A 24,307-nucleotide genomic window follows, 5' to 3' on the forward strand; every position below is an offset into this window, starting at 1 on the left:
TGACAAAAACTCTTCCATTTAGCTGTACAGGTCTTGTTTGTAGAAAACGCTCGGGATTTTGAGAGAATATCTCTGCATTCCTGAGAAATGTTTAAAGATTGGAACTCATGCTCGTGAGGTTCCATGCCGACAAATTGAACAATTTCAAATTTGGATGAATAATTTGACCTTCGTTCATGGAGATTAGGTTCTGCGAGAATGGGAACTGAATCCCGGGTGTCACTGACAGCTTGAGGAGATCGTAGAACCAAGCCTGTCTCAGCCAGGCTGGAACTATGAGGATTAAGTGGCACAGTTCTGCTTTCATTTTCCGAATCACTTTCAATATCAGAGGGAATGGAGGGAATGCATACATGAACATCCCTGTCCAGCACATCTGAAGTGCATTGCCCTACTGTCCTTTCTGATGAAATCTGCTTGCGAAGTGTTTCATTTTGAGTTGTGAATGTTCGCGAACAGATCCAACGATGGGGTTCCCCATAGGCAAAAGACTTGGAGAAGTTGACCTTGATCTAATACCCACTCGCGAGAAACACTTGTTGATCTGCTGAGGGTATTTACTTTTATGTTGTCCACCCCCGGAATGTGCTGAACTTGCAGTGAGATGTTGTGGAGTAGTAACCACCTCCTAATCTCTTGCGCTTGTTGTGAGAGAAGTTTTGACCTTGTTACCCCCTTGTTTTAATAGGTAAAACATGGTAGTTGTACTGTCTGTCCTGACCAGTACTGTGGAACCTTTGATCCTGAGTAGAAATGCCTGTTATACCAAGAACAATGCTTTTAGCTCCAGCAGGTTAATGTGAAGATGAGCTTCTCTTTCTGACCAATGACCCTGAATTTCGAATTCTTGGAGATGTGCCCACCAGCCTTGCAGAGATGTGTCTGTCATCATTACATAACTGTGACGCTGAGGTTCGAAGAGCAGACCTCGTGTTCTGTGGCCGGAGACGCATCCCTTACAGCATCCTTCTTCCGAACAGTGTCTATATTATCTGCTACAGCATCAGGGCTTTTTTCACTTTGATCGGTGTCTTGCGGAGTAGTGTCTCCTAGTGCTTCGTCATAATTTTGAAGGTCATCCTCCAATTCGCCATCAAGATCAGTCCCATCTGACTGCACGGAAAGGGAATAAAATTCAATATCTTTACTGCTAGCGGGATTACATCTTCACTGCTGGGAGGATTGACCACACCACCCGCATTAACAAAGCTGAGTGCATCCCCTTCCACAGCTTGTGGTGTCTGCGAACACTGTGGTTGCACAAGGGAACCATCGGATACTTTGGCCCCAGTGTTATCTTCATCAATAGTATTAAATTCAGCAGGTCTAACCACTGGGGTCATAACCTTTTTTCCAGTACCAGGCTGGAACATTTGCAGAATCTTGGGGGTGGACAGCTTATCAATCTCTTTACTACTTGGCTCTCTATTACTTGAATTTTGAGATAGCTTCGGGGAGAGCAGCTCGAGTGCCAACCTGACTTTCTACTCTGGCTCTGGTTTTCCCACCGCGCGCCATTTTAGGTCCCATAGCCAATGCTACTAAAAAAAAGACTTTATTGCCTTCTTTTCTCTACTTTGTTTTTTTTATTTTCATCAAAAAAAATGACAGTTTTTATGAAGTATAAAGTTGATTGTAATAATACTTAAAGTCTATAAGCTGTGGAATATCAAAAACGATAGGCACTATAAGGCATCTAGTAGCTATCGCTCTTAGGGAGTTCTTACTTATAGCCAGCTCCAGGGACTTCTTCCAACCAACGGACAGGCCAGCCGAAATGCGAAGCAAAAGAAACTTGTATATCCCGTATATCTCGACTCAAGCTTCGGGCTTGCCACGGAGCGTTCAGGGGTCCGCGGTCGTAGCGCGCTCTCAATCGCACCTTTCCAGCAGCTCTTCGCGGCAGTTTTGAATCCGCGGTCTCCGCGGTCTCTCCCTTGACCGGCACAGCGCGAGGCCAGATCAGCTCCTTACTCCATGCCCTCGCTCCTCATACCTCACTCGCCGCTGCAAATTGCCCCCTGGTTACCACGAGGGTCCCGGAGCAAATTTCAGTCGATAACACCCCCGCAGCGCCTCAGAGAGCCTCAGCTACAGCAAACGCCGGGACAGCCGAGCGGAGCCTCTCACACGCATGTCTGACTCACAGACGCCATCTTGCCAGGATATAGCTATTCAGTATAAAATAAATAAAACTGAGAGATACGAGTATGGTGAAGCTACTGGTAGATGTTTAGCTCAAAGACTTCGTGGTCGGCAAACATCTCAATGAATAGAGGCGTTGGAGAATAATCAGGGCTGTCTAGTGGAAACGACCGATGGTATAATGGATGTCTTCCAACATTATTATAAGGAGTTATATACCCAGGATAGTTTATCTAAAGATCAGATTGACCAGTTTTTACCCAGACTTGACTTACCTTTAGTAGGGCTCCTTGTAAGAGAGGAATTAGAGGCCCCAATATCCATGCTGGAATTAGAGACAGCCCTTAACGACCTTTCCCTGGGGAAAGCAGCTGGCCTGGACAGACTTCCTTTAGAGTTCTATCGAATGCTATATCCTATTATCAAGGATCATATGCTGGCTACTTTCATCACATGCTCAGTCTGGCAGCCCCCCTCTTTCCTGGGACGATGCAAATATTGTGGTGTTTAAAAAGAAAGACAAGCCTCCTAATCTCCCGGGGTCTTATAGACCTATTTCAATAATAAATGCAGACGTCAAGTTATATTCTAAAATACTTGCCAATCGCTTAAGTCAAATTTTCCCATCGTTGGTCTCACATTATAAACATGGGTTTCTTCCTGGTAGGAGCACGGTCAACCACCTCTATAGGGCTATCGCTGTGTTAGACTATGCGTCTGCGTATCATGAAAATATTGATTTGGTGTTTTTAGATCCTGTAAAAGCTTGTGATCGTGTGGCTTGGGCATTTCTGTGGTCTGTAATGCATAAAATAGGGTTTGGCCCTTTGTTTCTGCTTGCTCTGCTAACTATGTATAAGCGACCAAGGGCCAAGATCTGTGCGATGGGGCAGGAATCTGCTTTTGTTTGTATCACACGGGGTACACGGCAAGGTTGCCCTTGCTCACCGCTTTTGTTCTCAATCTATATTGAGCCACTGCTGCTAATGCTTGAGACTACCCAGGGTATACAATCAATGATAGTGGCTGACCATTCTATACAGGTTCTAGCTTATGCCGATGATATTGCAGTTGTGACATCCGATCCAGAACAAGAACTAAGTGAAATCGAGCATTTAACAAAAGAATTTGTGAAATGCTCGGGCTATAAATTAAACATCTCAAAAACCCAGGTCGTCTGTACTGCTGGGCTATGCCCTAATGAATTGCGAATGTCTCATGAGGCCAGATACCTGGGGATTAAAATTAGGATGTCACTTCAGGAGATTGTAGCTGTGAATTGGACAGATATATTAGGATCAGTTAAGCAGCAGTTGGAAAGGGTGGAATGCCTTCATTTATCGATGGTGGGGCGATGCAATGTTTTGAAGATGTGTATACTACCTAGGGTGCTTTATTATTTTCGGACGGTACCCTTGGAATTGACACGCCCACAATTAATGCAGCTACAATCTATAACTGATCGGTTTATCTGGGGCTGGAAGACCGCCCGTCGGGCTTCAAAATACATGACATTACCACTTTCAAGAGGTGGATGGGGGGTTCTGAATTTTACTTTTTACTATTTAGCTTGTTGTCTTCAAAATATGAGAATTCTGGTGACCGGGGGAGAGACACAGGTGTTTAAAAGTCCAAATTTATATCAATTTCGACAAGTGTTGCTTAGATTTCCTGAACCAAGCTACTATTAAAGAACTATATTTAAGACTGTGTTAGCCGCATTTAAGGGATGGAGATGGATACGCAATATCATTATTTTGAACCGCATTATTATTATACACCATGCGACTCTGCTGAATTATTTCCTTTATTATTTTGGGATACTAAGATGAGGTCTTGGGCCGACAAAGGTATCCATTGTTTAGGGGATATGTTCAATGCCGGTATTATGGTTACTTTTGCCGAGTTGATAGATAAATATGCAATCCCTCAGAATGATTTTTAAAAATATTTACAGCTACGAGATTTTATTTTTAAGCACCGCAGTATTATGTCTATTGTTACTAATGATCTTCTTGAAGTCTTGAATAAACGAGCTAAGATTGGAACCTTATACGATAGCTTTCTGAGTATGCAGAATGATGATGTTGATGCGCAAGATGTAAAATGGAGTTTAAGACTTGGCTCTTCTGGCCAGTTTATTCAAGACTCTATTGATATGGCTTCCAAAGTTACTTTAACTACTAATTTACGGGCTCAACATTATAAAACTCTGTTTAATCTATACCATACATAAAATGATGAAATGGGGGGATATGCATAATGCATAATGCTCAATACTTTAGGTGTCAATCCGCTATGGCTGACATTGTACATATATTCTTTGATTGTAATGTACTGGAACCCTTTCTTTTATCTAATGCACAATTTCTTTCTAATCTTATAAATACCAATGTGCTGATATCTAGAGAGTTGATGCTTTTTGGGCTATGTAAAGATAGGGATTTCTCGTTATTATATTACCCACACAGGTTCCTTCTCTTCATGGCTATGTCAGTCGCTCGATCAGGTATCGCTTCTATATGGTTGAAGCCTGAGGCGCCTTCATATGAAATGTGGCGCGCTAAGTTCTATAATGTATTCCATCTAGAATTTAATCTTTACCGGCTAAAGTCAGTGAAGTAAAAGCAACTAGGAATTCAGATTTGGCAGCCCATGATACATCATATGGAAAGTGAATGTCCTGATTAGTGTTCTCGTCTCTGTTTAGTTAGATTGATTTTATGCACTATTGTTTAACCACCCTGTTTTTTGCAATGTTTGGATTTCCCTTTTTTCTTTTTTTTCGCTGTTCCTTGCAACATACTGCTTAATAAGTTGGTTTTTTGTATATGCTATATTTTTTGTCATGAACTGAACAATAAAGAAAAAAAAAAAAGAAAAAGAGCAGACCTCTTGTTAAGTGTTTTCTGATTTTCCACCATGGCAGGGCCTTTTTTACCTGAGGAGAGATAGTCACCCGATCTTCGAAGGATCCTTGTGCTTGAATCCATTGTTTGTCCAGAAGCTCTTATGTGCAGTCTGCAATTGGGAAGTAAGGGGATACAAGAAGACATCATCCCCAATAATGACTTGTAGATTCTCACCGAAGTGAACTTTCTTGTTTGTAGATGAGAAGCCAAGTTTATTATTTTCTGCAACGTACCTCTGAGGGATAAGCTTTTGCTTCCCTTGTGCGGAGCATGGCTCCCAGAAATTGAAGAGATTGAGATGGGATGAGACATTACTTTTCTAGATTGACTCAGACCTAGACGACTGAAGATATCTATGCAACATTTTATAGAGATCTGGGTTTCCTGAAACAAAAGGCCTTTTATGAGCCAATCGTCCAGGTACGGGACCACTTGGTGACCTTGAAGCCGTAAATGAGCTGCCACTGGCGCCATACACTTAGTAAAAACCCTTGGGGCCGACTTTAGACCGAATGGTAAGACTTTGAATTGGTAGTGGCGCCCCGCCACCTTGAAGCGTAGAAACCTTCTGTGATTTATATGGATCGGAATGTGAATATAAGCATCTAAGAGGTCCAGGGATGCCATGTAGTCTCCTCTGCAAAGAAGAAGTAGAATTTCTTGCAGGGATAACATACGAAAAGATATCTTTTTGATGAATTTGTTCAAACTTCTCAGGTCCATTACCTGTCTCCATTTCCCCGTAAGCTTTTTCTTTATTAGAAAGAATAAATGCGAATAAAAGCCTGTCCCTAGTTGAAGCCTTGGCACTTCCTCTATTGCCTCTTTTTGCAAGAGAGATAGAACTTCCACTTTGAGTGTGGACAGGTGCCTCTGTTTTCTGAGAACCGGAGGATGATTTGGAGGCTTCTGTATAAATTCTAGGGTATGGCCCTGTTGAATTATGTCCAGTACCCATCTGTCTGTTGTTACCTCACTTCCCTACCCATAGTCCCCTTCTTTCACTCATTCTTTGACTCCCCTTCTCTCGCTCACCATACTCCCCTTTCCTCACTCCTTCACTGAGTCCCTTCCTCCACCTTCACTCACACATTTCAGTCATTCATTTATACACTACACATTAATTCAAATAAAGTATGACACAGTATATAAGAAATATAGCTCTGCTTGGAGAAGTGAAGTTAGTTCTTACAAGAACTGTTTTTCTTGTAATTTTTTTGTTTTAAATTTTATTTTGTGTTTTTTGAACAATTTTATATATTTTTGGGATTTTTTGAAGAAAAAAATAAACAGGTAGCCAAAAACTGCTCAACAGGAACAAACAAAGGAAAAGAAAAAATTAGTGATGGGAGCATCTATGTTGCCTCTGCTTTTGGACAATCAAATCGATGCTTTGTTCCCCATAGCACAATAGTTCATTGCAATATTTACAATGTATCTTCAGGTCTCCAAATTCAGTCCGTGTGTCTGGGCCAGCTGATGATGGTGTTGCGCCTGGTCCAGGTGAAGAGGTGCTGGAGACAGCAGCTGCAGGGTTGTCCCTCATATGTTGGGTAGATGCTCGTGCATAATTATTAGGATGACGTTTTTGCACGTGCCGAGTCATGCTCGCTATTCCAAAGGAATAATGTTTGCTTGCATCACCTCTAGAAAGGGTGGTATCACATATTTTGCAAGTTATCTTAGAGGCATTAACCTTCTTCTGCTCCTCTGGATATGTGAAAAACTTCCAAATGAAAGATTCCTTGGTTTTCTTTAGAGGTGGCTGTTCAGTAACAAACTCCACATCTGAATCAGCGGAAGAGTGCTGTGGCTGCTGCTGTTCTGCCATTTTCAGAAGGTGAAAAGCACAAACAATTCCTTGTAGATGTTTCTCCCTGGAAAGTGAAACAGCTTGTGAGGGAAGTGGGTGGGGTGTTTGAACATTTGGAAAAGAAACTACTATGAACCAATCAAAAGTGTTGTTTTCAAGTCACATGACTTTACGCACGCACAGAGCAAAGACGGAGCTCGCACGTAGCGCGACCGGGGTGCACACGAGTTGTGTATGAATGACGTTTTACCCGATTTTCGTAAATGCTTTTAAAGCTAATACACGGTACTTAAAATTCAAAAATACTATTTTATAGTTATGTCACAGAATGTCTTGGGTTATTATGTACATTACTTTTGCAAAAATGACTTTTTGGAATGAACCATTTTTTGCGGAGTGCATGCAGCGTGCGCGCATGCATGCGAGCACCGTTCGCGCACCTTTAAAAAACACCAAAAAAAGGCTAGAATTATTAAAAAAATCAAAAATTAGTAAATAATAATACATAAATTAAATTTAAATATTGTAAAAAATATAGAACATTTGTATAATAACAAATAAATATAATAATTGATACATTTTAAAATTTGCATTTAAAAAACCTTTGAAATTCACTTAAAAAAACAGAGGTTTCACACTCGTTCTAGATAGGAATTAGCATTTAAAAAACCTTTGAAATTCGCCAAAAAAACCATAGGTTTCACACCTGTTATAGTTAGCTGGACATTTTACTCTTACAAAACCATTGAAATTCCCCTGTTATAGTTAGTTGTACTCACAATAACTCGCGCTCCCGCAATCCACTGCTGATGATGTCACATATTACATCATTCATGACACGGTCAGTGACATCACTGATGACATCTCAAATGACATCACTGATAACATCACTGATGTCATCATCCAGTGAATGTGGTTTGCTTTGATATTTAAATATGTATTATAAATACACTACTTTGCATTGAAGAATGAGTGGATATATAAATATAAATGTGTGAATGGTGGATTTAGTAACAGTGTCATTGATTGTTTCCTTGACTAATTTGTAGAGTCTCACTATATATAATGTGTAGTTACTAAACTGTGTGAAAGTCTTTATTGCTTTGTCTTAATTGCTATGTTAAAGACTATATTTGTTATTTGTTTCTTAAATTAGTATTTGTATGGGTAAATGAATGTCTATGGGGTTTGGTGGGGGGTGTGTGATTGCCCAAAAATTTGTAAATAGTTCATTCAGTAGGTATATGAGGTTAAGACTACATGTTATAACAGTTTTTTCAGTGATTGTATATGTTTATGGGTGTGGTGGTGCTGAACTATTTCTCTCAATGGTACATCTCCATTAAACTTGAAAAAAGGCTATGTATGTGACAGTTATAGCTAATTAAGTGTGCTTAAGACTTAGTGATTGTATGAGTCACTATACGGATAACTGTATACTTGTAATAGTGATTTTATAACACACTAAGTGTGAGTTACTATCTATATAAATAGATGAAGTGGTGTTTGTATAATTATGTAGATTTGTAAATGTAAGTATAATCAATTGTTTGCATAAGTCAGAAGGATGTCTTTATAAGTGAATACAATGTGTGCTGGTGTGTAATGTTAAAATAGGGGTATAAGTATATTTGATAGTGTTCTGTTGATTATTCACTGCATATAACACTGAATCTATAGGTAAGTGATTAGATGTGTGTATAGTTCTATGAATAACTGAGTGGGTGTTTAGAAATTTCTATTGGTGTGTCAATGGTTCCAAATATGGCACTTTCTATTTTACAGTGAGTGATGAAAGATTATACTAGTGTGTGATGAGGTGTATTTAATTGTCACATGGATGATGTCATCAGTGATGTAATTTGAGATGTCATCAGTGATGTCACTGACCATGTCATGAATGATGTAATATGTGACATCATCAGCAGTGGAATGCGGGTGCGCGAGGTATAGTGAGTACAACTAACTATAACGGGGGAATTTCAATGGTTTTGTATGAGTAAAATGTCTAGCTAACTATAACTGGTGTGAGACCTATGTTTTTTTTCAGTGAATATATGTATGTATGTATATATATATATATATATTACCTACTGGCGGTCGCCAGTAGGTAGTTATAGTTAGGATTTTTTTCAATGTTAAATCTCAAAATTCTATTTAGAATAACTCTGGCGCCGGTTGACGAATCTGACTGAAAATTTCCTCAAAATGGCCTCGCGGCGTTCCGGTCCTTCCTTGAAAGTTTGGCCGGATTCGTCAAGCGGGGGCCGAGATAAAAGGGGGGTTCCAAAACGCGTTTTCCCCATGTTAATTTCCATAGGGCAGTCGATTTCACTTTTAGCCCGAACGGCTGAATGGATTTCCACCAAACTTGGCAAAGTGTGCCTTTGCTATGTCTCAAGATATGTGCTCCAGTGGATTTTGATTAATTTAGGTTAAAAAAAATATATATATCTATAGGCGCGCTCCGGTGCGCGCACCGGGGAGCGCACCAGGCACGACACGCGACTTGCGCGCGGAAAGCTGATTGGCTCACGGGTGTCTGTAAACATTCGAAACAGTCCGGAGCGGCCGCCATCTTGTGTCTCGGTAGGAACGAGACACAAGAGGTGACATAAAAAAAAGAGAGAAATGACTATAAGGGGGCAGGGTAGACCCCCTCCTGACCCCTAGGTTTGATGTGGGGGCTAAAATAGGGTCCCGCAGGGCATTTTAAAAAAATATTTTTTTTCGATTTGTGCTGGGGGAAGGGCCCGGTACGCGCACAGGAAAGCGCACCGGGAAGCGCACCGGGGAGCGAAGCACGGGGAAAATCCAGGGCCTTATTTATGAAGGCCTTGCAACAGTTTTGCGCCGCCTTTGCGTCACTTTTTGTGACGCACCAAGGGTGTAAAAAAATGCGCCTCGTTGCGCTATATTTAAAAAGTGACGCATCTCGGTAGATGGGTCACTTTTTAAAACTCTGCGCCACATTATACCTGCGTCAGGTATAATGTATGCAGAGGGGGCGTTCCCCCGCAAAAAGCTTTGTAATAGTGACGCAGTGAAATCTAAGAGATTTCACTGCGTCACTTTTAGGATGCTGTTGCGTCAAAATCTTGCACCTGCCTCACAGCTGGCGTAAGACTGATGCAAGACCTTTCACATGGGGCTTTCCCCATGTGAAAGGACGCATTACTGGAGTTGCGTCCCTTTTGTGATGCACTCCAGCAATGCGTCACTTTTGTGTTTACAGATACGTCAGAAATACTGACGTATCTGTAACTCCTTGCGACATGATTCGTCATACATTAAATATGACACATCTGGAATGTCGTAAGGAGTGCGCACAGAAAAGTGATGCATCGCTGTTTTCACGCAGCGATGCGTCACTTTTCAGAAATGAGACCTCCAGTTTATTCACTGTGTCACCTCTACGACCCTTTCTTGCCTCAATACGTCCCTTTTGCACACATTACACCTGACGTAGGAATAATGTGGCGCAGGGGCTTACAAAGTGATGCAACTACCTAGATGTGTCACTTTGTAAATATGACTGAATAAGGTGCATTTTTTACAGCACTGGTGCGTCACAAAAAGTAACGCATCGGTGGCGTTAAAGTGACGCATGGCCTCATAAATGAGTCCTTCAGTCTTCTACTCATGCGTCATATTAAATTTATGACGTATTATGTTGGAAGTTCTTTTAGATACGTTAGTATTTCAGACGTATCTGTAAGCGCAAAAGTGAAGCATTGCTGGAGTGTGTCACAAAAATGAAGCAACTCCAGCAATGTATCCTTTCACATGGGGCCAAGCCCCATGTGAAAGGGCCTGCACGCCTGCTGTGAAACAGGCGTAAGATTTGTACGCAACAGCGTCATAAAAGTGACGCAGTGATATCTCATAGATTTCACTGCGTCATCTCTACGACCCTTTCTTGCGTCAATACGTCCCTTTTGCATACATTACACTTGACGTAGGAATAATGTGGCACAGGGGCTTACAAAGTGACGCATCTACCTACATGCGCCACTTTGTAAATATGAATAAATAAGGTGCATTTTTTACTGGACTGATGCGTCACAAAAAGTGACGCTCTGGTGGTGTTAAGGTGAAGCATGGCTTCATAAATGAGGCCTTCAGCCTTCAACTCCAGCAATGTATCGTTTCTTACCCTTCCACACCCCCGTTCCTTTTCAACATTTTCTTTGAATATCAGCATTCCCTATATTCACTCTTCTTCTCCTTACTTTTCTTCCCAACATTCACCTTCTTTCAGTCCCCCTACTTCACTTCCTTTCTCCTCTCATACCTTTCTATTCTTTCTTACTCATTCTTTCCATTATCAATGCACTCCATTTCACGTACTCTTTTTCATTTTTTAAAGAATATAGCTCTTTGATGAGAATTGGAGGTAGTTCTGAAAAGAACTTTTTGTTTTCTTCTTTTTTCAAAACAGGAACAAAAACAGGGAATGGAAACTGCTCAACAGGAGCAAAAAGAACAAAAACAATTAGGGGTGGAAAGGGCAGCGATGGTTTTCCAATGCTCGAACCATGAGCTGTACACTTTGTTCCCCATAGGTAAGGAGTTGATTGCAGTATCTGCATCTGAGGACACCATGGTTAAAAGCAGGTTGAATATTTGGCACGAGCTCCTGCGATTGCCCTCTCCCAGAAGTAGTTGCTCCTCCGGTGGATGTAGAGGCCCCATCACTGGGAACCTCTTGTGCCAGAGCCCTGACACTTTCCCGGGCAAAATTCTGGGGGTGCTTCCTCTCCACATGCCGGATCATCGTGAAGCTTCCAAATGAGTATTTTTTTAAGGGGTTACCCCATGACAGGACTTCTTTGCAGATCCTGCACTCCACTTTTGGAGAATTCACCTTTTTTTGGTTAGGTGGTATTTTAAAAAATTTCCAAATAAAATGTTCCTTCACCTTTCGTTGAGGAGGCTCTTCATTGATGAATTCAGGTTCTTCATCACTGCTGGATTCTCTGGCTGCCATGGTAAACCAAGAAATAACAAGGAGCAAAAAACAGGTCTTTCAGTCACAAAAGTGAAAGAAGAAGTGAAGGAAATGGGTGGGGATTTCATTCTTTGTTAAAAAAAATGTAAGCAACAAATGAAAAGTGTTATTTTAAGGTCACATGACTTGACACGCTGACGCTGCGCGCACCGGAGCGCTTCCGGGGCGCATATGCGGCGCGAACGTAGGCGCTTCCGGGGCGCATACGCGGCGCGAACGTAGGCGCTTCCGGGGCGCATACGCGGCGCCAACGTAGGCGCTTCCGGGGCGCATACGCGGCGCGAACGTAGGCGCTTCCGGGGTCGAATACGCGGCGCGAACGTAGGCGCTTCCGGGGGCGCTTACGTTGCGCGCCCAAGTGACGTCATTATAGTTTTACGGAAATGCAAAATCATTTTCATTTCCCTATAAAAAAAAAACCTGCTTTTATTTGTATGGTACGAAATGTTTTGCGTTTTTATTAAGTTTTCATTCATATTTTTTTCACGAACGAAAGTAGCGCTCTGGGTGCGCTTTCCGGAGAGCTTCCCAGAGCGCGCACCCAGAGCGCCCCAAGAAAAAATGATTAAAAAAAACTTCAAAATTAATACTTACACAAAACAGCAAATTGTAAAAAAAAACATAGGTTAGAAACTCGATATAGAAAGGAATTAGCATTTAAAAAACCTATGAAATTCACTGAAAAAACCATAGGTTTCATACCAGTTATAGTTAGGAATTAGCAATTAAAAAACCTATCAAATTCACTGAAAAAACCATAGGTTTCACACCAGTTATAGTTAGCTGGAAATTTTACTGACATAAAACCATTGAAATTCCCACGTTATAGTTAGTTGGACTCACTATAACTTGCGCGCCTGCAATGCACTGCTGATGACGTCACATATTACATCACTCATGACATGGTCAGTGACATCACTCATGACATCACTGATGACACCATCCTTGTGACAGAGTGAGAGACCTCTTTTCAGTGTAATGTAAGCCTTGAAACACATATTCAAAAATAGTATTTAACATTTTCAAAAAAATGGAGATACCCATACCAGTTACAACAAACAATTCAGTAATTCCACCATCTATATACACATCCACTCATTCACCAACAGTTCTATATAGTCACTCATACATATAGTCACTCATTATATGTAGTGATACACCTATACATCCTGTTACACTTCGACAGTCATCCAAAAGTTACTCACACACATATTCACACATGCAAAAAACTATTGAACATCCATTTATTTGCATATACAGCAATACACACACTACCACTTTACTTCTAAGAATACTTACACATACTTACTCTCTTAAACAATCACTTATAGAAACACATACTTATTTAAACAGGAACTCTTATAATCTCTCACTCTCACATATACTCACTTATATACATCAATACTCACAAATACTAGATTAAAACATATGTCGTTACTGAAAAAGACAATAGTGAGACAGTCGTTTACTCACTAACATACACATATACACACTCATCCATCCATACAGTCCTGTACATATGCTGTCTTCAAAACACATACAAACAGTGAGTCAGTCACCAACCCATACAGCCACTTATACACAAAGTGAAACACTGATACATACATTTCAATATTTAAAAGTTACTTGCTAATATATGTATTCACTAAGATACACTTAATAAGGCAGTTAACCAATCAATTCTTTTAAAAACAAACATCCATTTACACACTTATTTAACCATTTATTCTTCCATCGTACTTTACAAATACATATACAAAACGTATTTATTTTTCAGAAAGACACACATTCACTGGATGGTGTCATCAGTGATGTCATGAGTGATGTAACTGACCATGTCATGAGTGAGGTAATATGTGACGTCATCAGCAGTGCATTGCAGGCGCGCAAGTTATAGTGAGTCCAACTAACTATAATGTGGGAATTTCAATGGTTTTATGTCAGTAAAATTTCCAGCTAACTATAACTGGTGTGAAACCTATGGTTTTTTCAGTGAATATATATATATATATATTTTTTTTTTTTCACTGATAAAAACAAAGGTTTCAGGCAGGTTATAGTTAGGAGTTATCATTTAAAAAACCTTAGAAATTCACTGAAAAAACCACAGGCTTCAGGGGTGTTATAGTTAGCTGGACATTTCACTCATACAAATCCATTGAAATTCCTCCATTATAGTTAGTTGTACTAACTGTACCTCTCGCGCACGCAATCCACTGGTGATGATGTCACATATTACATCATTCATGACATGGCCAGTGACATCACTGAGGACCTCACTGATGACATCACTTATGACATGATCCACGTGACGAGATACACTTCATCATACACTAGTATAACCGTTCATCACTCACTGAAAAATACAGAGTATCATATTTGAATCCATTGGCACAGTAATACAAGTATCTAAAAACCTACTCAGTGATTTATAGATCCTCACACACATCTAATCAATTACCTATAGATTTACTCATACATGCTGTCAATAATCAATAGAACACTATCAAACATACTTGTACACCTATATTGATATTATACACCAGCACACATCCTATTCACTTATGCAGTGATTCTACTCACTTTTGGAAATAATGTATCATATTTACATTTACTCAGCTACACACTTATACTAATAGCACTTCATTTATTCATATAGAGAGTAACTGATACTTAGTGTGTTATGAAATCACTATTACATGTATACAGTTATCTATACAGTCACTCATGCAACTAATGAGTTGTATCTATAATTATTTATATACAACAACTGTCATATACAGTGCTTTTTATTATTTCTACTTTGTTGGACATGTACCATTGATAAATATATTTGCTCATCACCACAACCATAAAGATATTCACTCACCCAAACAACTATTATAACATGTAGTCTTAACATCATATACCTACTGAATTAACTATTAACATATCTTTGGGCAGTCACAGATCCCCCACCGAACCACACAGATTCACTCTCCCATACAAATAATCAACTAACTAACCCATAACTAATATAGACTTTCACGTACCTAGTAACTAACTGGTGCAGCAGTTTACACAACAACTCACAAAATAATACAGATATTCACACAGTTTAGTCACTATCCAATATATTTAGTGAGACACTATGAAGTAGTCAAACACACTGCTACTAAATCCTCCCTCAAGATAGGAATATATTCCCTGATTCTTAACTGGAGATTGCTATTTCTATAATAATACATATTTAAATATCAAACCAAACCACATTCACTGGATGATGTCATCAGTGATGTCACTGACCATGTCATGAATGATGTAATATGTGACATCATCTCCAGTTGATTGAGGGAGCAAGAGTTACAGTTAGTACAACTAACTATAACGGAGGAATTTCAATAGTTTTCTATGAGTGAAATGTCCATCTAACTATAACATCCCTGAAGCCTATGTTTTTTTCAATTAATTTCTAAGGTTTTATAAAAGATAATTCCTAACTATAAACTGCCTGAAACCTATAGATTTTTCAGTGAAAATATATATATATATATATATATATATATATATATATATATATATATATATATATATATATATTACCTACTGGCGGTCGCCAGTAGGTATTTATAGTTAGGATTTTTTTCAATGCTAAATCTCAAAAATCTATTTGGAATAACTTTGGCGCCGGTTGACGAATCTGACTGAAAATTTCCTCAAAATGGCCTCGCGGCGTTCCGTTCCTTCCCTGAAAGTTTGGGGGGGATTCGTCAAGCGGGGGCTGAGATAAAAGGGGGGTCCCAAAACGCGTTTTCCCCATGTTAATTTCCATAGGGCGGTCGATTTCACTTTTAGCCCGAACGGCTGAATGGATTTCCACCAAATTTGGCAAAATTCTACGGACTGGTAGCCAGATGTGCCTTTGCTATGTCTCAAGATATGTGCTCCAGTGGATTTTGAGTAATTTAGGTTCAAAAAAATATATATATATCTATAGGCGCGCTCCGGTGCGCGCACCAGGCGCGACACGAGACTTGCGCGCGGAAAGCTGATTGGCTCACGGGTGTCTGTAAACATTCGAAACAGTCCGGAGCTGCCTCCATCTTGTGTCTCGGTAGGATCGAGACACAAGAGGTGACATAAAAAAAGGGAGAAATGACTATAATGGGGCAGGGTAGACCCCCTCCTGACCCCCTAGGTTTAATGTGGGGGCTAAAATAGGGTCCCGCAGGGCATTTAAAAAAAATATTTTTTTTCGATTTGCGCGGGGGGAGCGCCCGGTACGCGCACCGGGAAGCGAAGCACGGGGAAAATCCAGGACCTTATTTATGAAGGCCTTGCAACAGTGTTGCGCTGCCTGTGCGTCACTTTTTGTGACGAACCAGCGGTGTAAAAAAATGCGCATCGTTGCGCTATATTTAAAAAGTGACGCATCTAGGTAGATGGGTCACTTTTTGAAACCCTGCGCCACATTATACTTGCGTCAGGTATAATGTATGCAGAGGGGGCGCTCCACCGCAAAAAGCTTGGTAATAGCGACGCAGTGAAATCTATGAGATTTCACTGCGTCACTTTTAGGATGCTGTTGCGTCAACATCTTGCGCCTGCCTCACAGCAGGTGTAAGACTGACGCAAGACCATTCACAAGGTGCTTTCCCCATGTGAAAGGACGCATTACTGGAGTTGCGTCACTTTTGTGACGCACTCCAGCAATGCGTTACTTTTGTGTTTACAGATACGTCAGAAATACTGACGTATCTGTAACTCCTTGTGACAGGATTCGTCATACATTAAATATGACACATCTGGAATGTTGTAAGGAGTGCGCACAGAAAAGTGACACATCGCACCAGCGGTGTAAAAAAATGCGCCTTGTTGCGCTATATTTAAAAAGTGAAGCATCTAGGTAGATGGGTCACTTTTTGAAACCCTGCGCCACATTATACCTGCGTCAGGTATAATGTATGCAGAGGGGGCGTTCCCCCGCAAAAAGCTTCGTAATAGCGACGCAGTGAAATCTATGAGATTTCACTGCGTCACTTTTAGGATGCTGTTGCGTCAAAATCTTGCGCCTGCCTCACAGCAGGTGTAAGACTGACGCAAGATCTTTCACATGGTGCTTTCCCCATGTGAAAGGACGCATTACTGGAGTTGCGTCACTTTTGTGACGCACTCCAGCAATGTGTCACTTTTGTGTTTACAGATACGTCAGAAATACTGACGTATCTGTAACTCCTTGTGACATGATTCGTCATACATTAAATATGACACATCTGGAATGTCGTAAGGAGTGCGCACAGAAAAGTGACGCATCACACCGGTGTAAAAAAATGCGCCTCGTTGCGCTATATTTAAAAAGTGACGCATCTAGGTAGATGGGTCACTTTTTAAAACCCTGCGCCACATTATACCTGCGTCAGGTATAATGTATGCAGAGGGGGCGTTCCCCCGCAAAAAGCTTCGTAATAGTGACGCAGTGAAATCTATGAGATTTCACTGCGTCACTTTTAGGACGCTGTTGCCTCAAAATCTTGCGCCTGCCTCACAGCAGGTGTAAGACTGACTCAAGACCTTTCACATGGTGCTTTCTCCATGTGAAAGAACGCATTACTGGAGTTGCGTCACTTTTGTGTTTACAGATACGTCAGAAATACTGACGTATCTGTAACTCCTTGCGACATGATTCGTCATACATTAAATATGACACATCTGGAATGTCGTAAGGAGTGCGCACAGAAAAGTGACGCATCGCTGTTTTCACGCAGCGATGCGTCTCTTTTCAGAAATGAGGCCTCCAGTTTATTCACTGTGTCACCTCTACGACCCTTTCTTGCGTCAATACGTCCCTTTTGCATACATTACACCTGACGTAGGAATAATGTGGCGCAGGGGTTTACAAAGTTACCTAGATGCGCCACTTTGTAAATATGAATAAATAAGGTGCATTTTTTATTGGACTGATGCGTCAAAAAAAGTGATGCTTTGGTGGCGTTAAAGTGACGCATGGCTTCATAAATGAGGCCTTCTGCCTTCAACTCCAGCAATGCATCTTTTCTTATCCTTCCACACCCCTGTTCCTTTTCAACATTTTCTTTGAATATCAACATTCCCCATATTCACTTTTCTTCTCCTTACTTTCTTTCCTAACACTCACCTTCTTTCAATCCTCCTACTTCACTTCCTTTCTCCTCTCATACCTTTCTGTTCTTTCTTACTCATTTTCCTTTCCATTATCAATGCACTCTATTTCACTTACTCTTTTTCATTTTTTTAAGAATATAGCTCTTTGATGAGAATTGAAGGTAGTTCTGTAAAGAACTTTTTGTTTTCTTCTTTTTTCTAAACAGGAACAAAAACAGGGAATGGAAACTGCTCAACAGGAGCAAAAAAAACAAAAAAAATTAGGGGTGGGAAGGGCAGCAATGGTTTTCTAATGTTCGAACCATGAGCTGTACACTTTGTTCTCCAAAGGTAAGCAGTTGATTGCAGTATCTGCATCGGAGGGCACCATGGTTAAAAGCAGGTTGAATGTTCGGAACCAGCTCTTGTGATCTCCCGCTCCCAGAAGAAGTTGCTCCTCCGGTGGATGTAGAGGCCCCATCACTGGGAACATCTTGTGCCAGAGCCCTGACACTTTCCCGGGCAAAAGTCTGGGGGTGCTTCCTCTCCACATGTCGGATCATTGTGAAGTTTCCAAATGAGTATTTTTTTAAGGGGTTACCCCGTGACAGGACTTCTTTGCAGATCCTGCACTCCACTTTTGGAGCATTCACCTTTTTTTGGTTAGGTGGGATTTTAAAACATTTCCAAATAAATGTTCCTTAACCTTTCGTTGAGGAGGCTCTTCATTGATAAATTCAGGTTCTTCATCACTGCTGGATTCTCTGGCAGCCATGGTAAAACCAAGAAATATCCAGGAGCAAAAAGGCAGGTCTTGCAGTCACAAAAGTGAAAGAAGAAGTGAAGGAAATGGGTGGGGATTTCATTCTTTGTAAAAAAAAACTTAGCAACCAATGAAAAGTGTTATTTTATGGTCACATGACTTGACGCGCTGACGCTGCGCGCACCGGAGCGCTTCCGGGGCGCATACGCGGCGCGAACGTAGGCGCTTCCGGGGGCGCACACGCGTTGCGAACGTAGGCGCTTCCGGGGGCGCACACGCGGCGCGAACGTAAACGCTTCCGGGGCGCATACGCGGCGCGAACGTAGGCGCTTCCGGGGGTGCACACGCGGCGCTAACGTAAGCGCTTCCGGGGCGCACACACGGCGCGAACGTAGGCGCTTCCGGGGGCGCTTACGTTGCGCGCCGAAGTGACGTCATCATAGTTTTACGGAAATGCATAATCATTTTCCTTATAAAAAAAAAACTGCTTTTATTTGTATGATACGAAATGATTTGCGTTATTATTAACTTTTCATTAGTATTTTTTTCACGAACGAAAGTAGCGCCCTGGGTGCGCTTTCCAGAGAGCTTACCGGTGAGCTTACCGGAGAGCTTACCGGAGAGCTTACCGGAGCGCGCACCCAGAGCGCCCCAGGAAAAAATGATATAAAAAAAAACTCAAAAATTAATACTTACACAAAACAGCAAATTGTAAAAAAAAACATAGGTTAGAAACTCGATATAGAAAGGAATTAGCATTTAAAAAACCTATGAAATTCACTGAAAAAACCATAGGTTTCACACCAGTTATAGTTAGGAATTAGCATTTAAAAAACCTATTAAATTCACTGAAAAAACCATAGGTTTCACACCAGTTATAGTTAGCTGGAAATGTTATTGACATAAAACCATTGAAATTCCCACGTTATAGTTAGTTGGACTCACTATAACTTGCGCGCCTGCAATGCACTGCTGATGACGTCATACATTACATCACTCATGACATGGTCAGTGACATCACTCATGACATCACTGATGACACCATCCTTGTGACAGAGTGAGAGACCTCCTTTCAGTGTAATGTAAGCCTTGAAACACATATTCAAGAATAGTATTTAACATTTTCAAAAAAGTGGAGATACCCATACCAGTTACAACAAACAGTTCAGTAATTCCACCATCTATATACACATCCACTCATTCACAAACAGTTATATATAGTCACTCATACATATACTCACTTATTATATGTAGTGATACACCTATACATCCTGTTACACTTCGACAGTCATCCAAAAGTTACTCACACACATATTCACACATGCAAAAAAACTAATGAACATTCATTTATTTGCATATACAGCAATACACACACTACCACTTTACTTCTAAGAATACTTACTCATACTTACTCTCTTAAACAATCACTTATATAAACACATACTAATTTAAACAGGAACTCTTATAATCTCTCACTCTCACATATACTCACTTTTATAAATCAATACTCACATATACTAGATTAAAACATATGTCGTTACTGAAAAAGACAATAGTGAGACAGTCGTTTACTCACTAACATACACATATACACACTCATACATCCATACAGTCCTGTACATATGCTGTCTTCAAAACACATATAAACAGTGAGTCAGTCACCAACCCATACAGCCACTTATACACAAAGTGAAACACTGATACATACATTTCAATATATAAAAGTTACTTGCTAATATATGTATTCACTAAGATACACTTAATAAGGCAGTTAACCAATCAATTATTTTAAAAACAAACATCCATTTACACACTTATTTAACCATTTATTCTTCCATCGTACTTTACAAATACATATAAAAATAAATATTTTTCAGAAAGACACACATTAACTGGATGGTGTCATCAGTGATGTCATGAGTGATGTCACTGACCATGTCATGAGTGATGTAATATGTGACGTCATCAGCAGTGCATTGCAGGCACTCAAGTTATAGTGAGTCCAACTAACTATAACGTGGGAATTTCAATGGTTTTATGTCAATAAAATTTCCAGCTAACTATAACTGGTGCGAAACCTATGGTTTCGCTAGTAGGTAGTTATAGTTAGGATTGGCTATCATAGGAAATCCGCAATATTCTATTGGGAATAACTCTGGCGCTGGTTGAGGAATTTGTGTGTAATTTTCCAAAATTTGGGCCAGCCCCGCTGCGCTCCTTCCCTGAAAGTTTCGGGGGGATTCGTGAAGTGGGGGCTGAGAAAAAAGGGGGTCCCAAAACATGTTTTCCCCATGTTAATTTCCATAGGACGGACTGACAAGTCTACAGCCCGAACCGCTGAACGGAATGACGCCAAACTTGGCAAAATTGTAGGGACTGGTACGCAGATGTCCTTTGCTATGTTTGGTGAAAATTGCTTCAGTGGTTTTTACGAAAATTAACTTCAAAAACACATATATATCTATAGGCGCTCTCCAAACACTCACAGGTGCGCGTACCTAGGAGCGCACCCAGCGCGCTATGGGAGTGCGCGAGCGGAGAGCTGATTGGCTGTCGGGTGTCTGTCAACACTCTAATCCGTCCGGAGAGTCCGCCATCTTGTGTCTCGGTAGAATCGAGACACAAGAGGTGAAAAAGAAAGGGGGAAATAATTAAAAGGGGGCAGAGTAGACACCCCCTGACCCCCTAGGTTTTCTGAGGGGGGCCTAGAAGGGCCTTGAAGGGCAAAAAAACGTTATTTTTTTTTAAAAAATTCACAGGGTAAGCGCTGGCGGCGCTCCCCGGTACGCGCACCATGGGGAAAAACAGTGTAAAAAAATAGAGTAAAAAAATAAAGTATAGTGTTTAGAGGAAAGTGATGCATTGCTGGAGTGTGTCACAAAAATGATGCAACTCCAGCAATGCATCCTTTCACATGGGGCTAGTCCCATGTGAAAGGGCCTGCGTCAGTCTTACGCCTGCTGTGAGGCAGGCGCAAGATTTTGACGCAACGGTGTCCCAAAAGTGACGCAGTGAAATCCCATAGATTTCACTGCGTCACTTCTACGACCCTTTCTTGCGTCAATACGCCCCCTTTGCATACATTACACCTGGTGCAGGTATAATGTGGCGCAGGGGTTTACAAAGTGACGCATCTACCTAGATGCTTCATTTTGTAAATATGACTCAACAAGGTGCATTTTTTACACCACTGGTGCGTCACAAAAAGTGACGCACCGGAGGGGTAAATGCTACGCATGGCCTCATAAATGAGGCCTTCAGTCTTCTACTCATGCGTCATATTTAATGTATGACGCATTATGTCGCAAGGAGTTACAGATACGTCAGTATTTCTGACGTATCTGTAAGCGCAAAAGTGATGCATTGCTGGAGTGTGTCACAAAAGTGACGCAACTCCAGCAATGCATCCTTTCACATGGGGCCAGCCCCATGTGAAAGGGCCTGCGTCAGTCTTACGCCTGCTGTGAGGCAGCCGCAAGATTTTGACGCAACGGTGTCGTAAAAGTGACGCAGTGAAATCTCATAGATTTCACTGCGTCACTTCTACGACCTTTCTTGCGTCAATATGCCCCCTTTGCATACATTACACCTGGCGCAGGTATAATGTGGCTCAGGGGTTTACAAAGTGACGCATCTACCTAGATGAGTCACTTTGTAAATATGACTCAACAAGGTGCATTTTTTACACCACTGGTGCATCACAAAAAGTGACACACCGGCGGCGTAAAAGTGACGCATGGCCTCATAAATGAGGCCTTCAGTCTTCTACACTTACTTTTACTTTCGCTTTCTCTGTTTCTTCACTGCCTTACTCACCTTGTCTCACACTCAATTGCCTTTATCCAGTCTGTATCTCCACTCTTTCCTAAATATCACTGCTCTTTTCTTACCCTTCCACACCACCGTTCTTTTACTACATTTTCATCACTTATCCACATTCCCCATGTTCACTCTCCTTCTCCTCACTCTCGTTCCCCACACTCACCTTCTTTTAGTCCCCCTACTTCACTTCCCTTCCCCTCTCGTCCTTTTCTTTGATTTCTCACTCATTTTCCTCTCTTCTCTCACTGCACTCCACTTCAGTTACTATTTTTCATTTGTTTAAGAATACAGCTCTTTGATGAGAATTGGAGGTAGTTCTGAAAAGAACTTTTTTTTTCTTCTTTTTTTCAACAAAAACAAAAACAGGGAATGGGAAACTGCTCAACAGGAACAAAAAAAATAATCAAAATTGGGAGTGGGGTTGGCAGCGGTGGTTGTCTAATGCTCGAACCATGAGCATAACACTTTGTTCCCCATAACAAAGTAGCTGATCACAGTTTCTGCATTTAATTACGGCTTCATTAAAAGCAGGCTGAATATTGGGGATCAGCTCTTCTGGTCGCCCCCTCACCGATGTAGTTGGTCCTCCGGTTGAAGTAGAGGCACCATCCCTGGGAGCCTCTTGTGCCAGAGCTCTGACACTCTCCCGGGCATAATGCTGGGGGTGCCTCCTCTCAACGTGGCGAATCATGGTGGAGTTACCAAATGAATATTTTTTGGTGGGGTCACCCCGTGAGAGGACAGTATGACATATTCGGCACTCCACCTTTGGAGCATTTACTTTTTTTTTATCATCTGGAATGGAAAAATCTTCCATATGAAGTGTTCTTTTACCCGGGGCTGAGGAACCTCTTCATCAATAAATCTCTCGGCGTTCATCTTCCATGCTGAATGTTCTGGCAGCCATGGTAATCCAACAATGGTCCAAGAGCAAAAAGACAAGTCTTGCAGTCACAAAAGTGAAAGAAGAAGTGAAGGAAATGGGTGGGGATTTCATTCTTTGTAAAAAAAACTGTTAGCAACCAATGAAAAGAGTTATTTTAAGGTCACATGACTTGACGCGCTTACGCTACGCGCATCGGAGCGCTTCCGGGGACGCTTACGCTGCCCAAACGTAGGCGCTTCCGGGGGCGCTTACGCAGCGCGCTTAAGTGACGTTTTGATCAAAAATACTGCTTTAATAAGTATGGTACTAAATGTCTTGCATTATTATTTACATTTCATACATATATTTTTTTACGAACGCAGAAATAGCACTCTCGGTGCGCTTTCAGGAGAGCTTACCGGTGAGCGCACCAGGAAAAAATGTAAAATATATATATATATATATATATTGAACAAATAATTTAAAAAATATATATATATATATATAATTGTTGTAAAAAACAGCTAATAAAAAAAAAGAAATCGTAGGTTACAAAGTCGATATACAAAGGAATTAGCTTTTAAACAAACTATGAAATTCACTGAAAAAACCATAAGATTCATAAACGTTATAGTTAGGAATTAGTTTTGAAAAAACCTTTGAAATTCACAAAAAAAAATTGGTTTTACACTTGTTATAGTTAGTAATTAGCATTTAAAAAACCTTTGAAATTCACTGAAAAAACCATGTTTCACACCAGTTATAGTTAGCTGAACATTTTACTCATACAAAACCATTGAAATTCCCACGTTATAGTTAGTTGGACTCACTATAACTCGCGCGCCCGCAATCCACTGCTGATGATGTCACATATTAC

Source organism: Lissotriton vulgaris, chromosome 6 (assembly GCF_964263255.1).
Source record: "Lissotriton vulgaris chromosome 6, aLisVul1.2, whole genome shotgun sequence".
Classification (NCBI taxonomy): Eukaryota; Metazoa; Chordata; class Amphibia; order Caudata; family Salamandridae; genus Lissotriton; species Lissotriton vulgaris.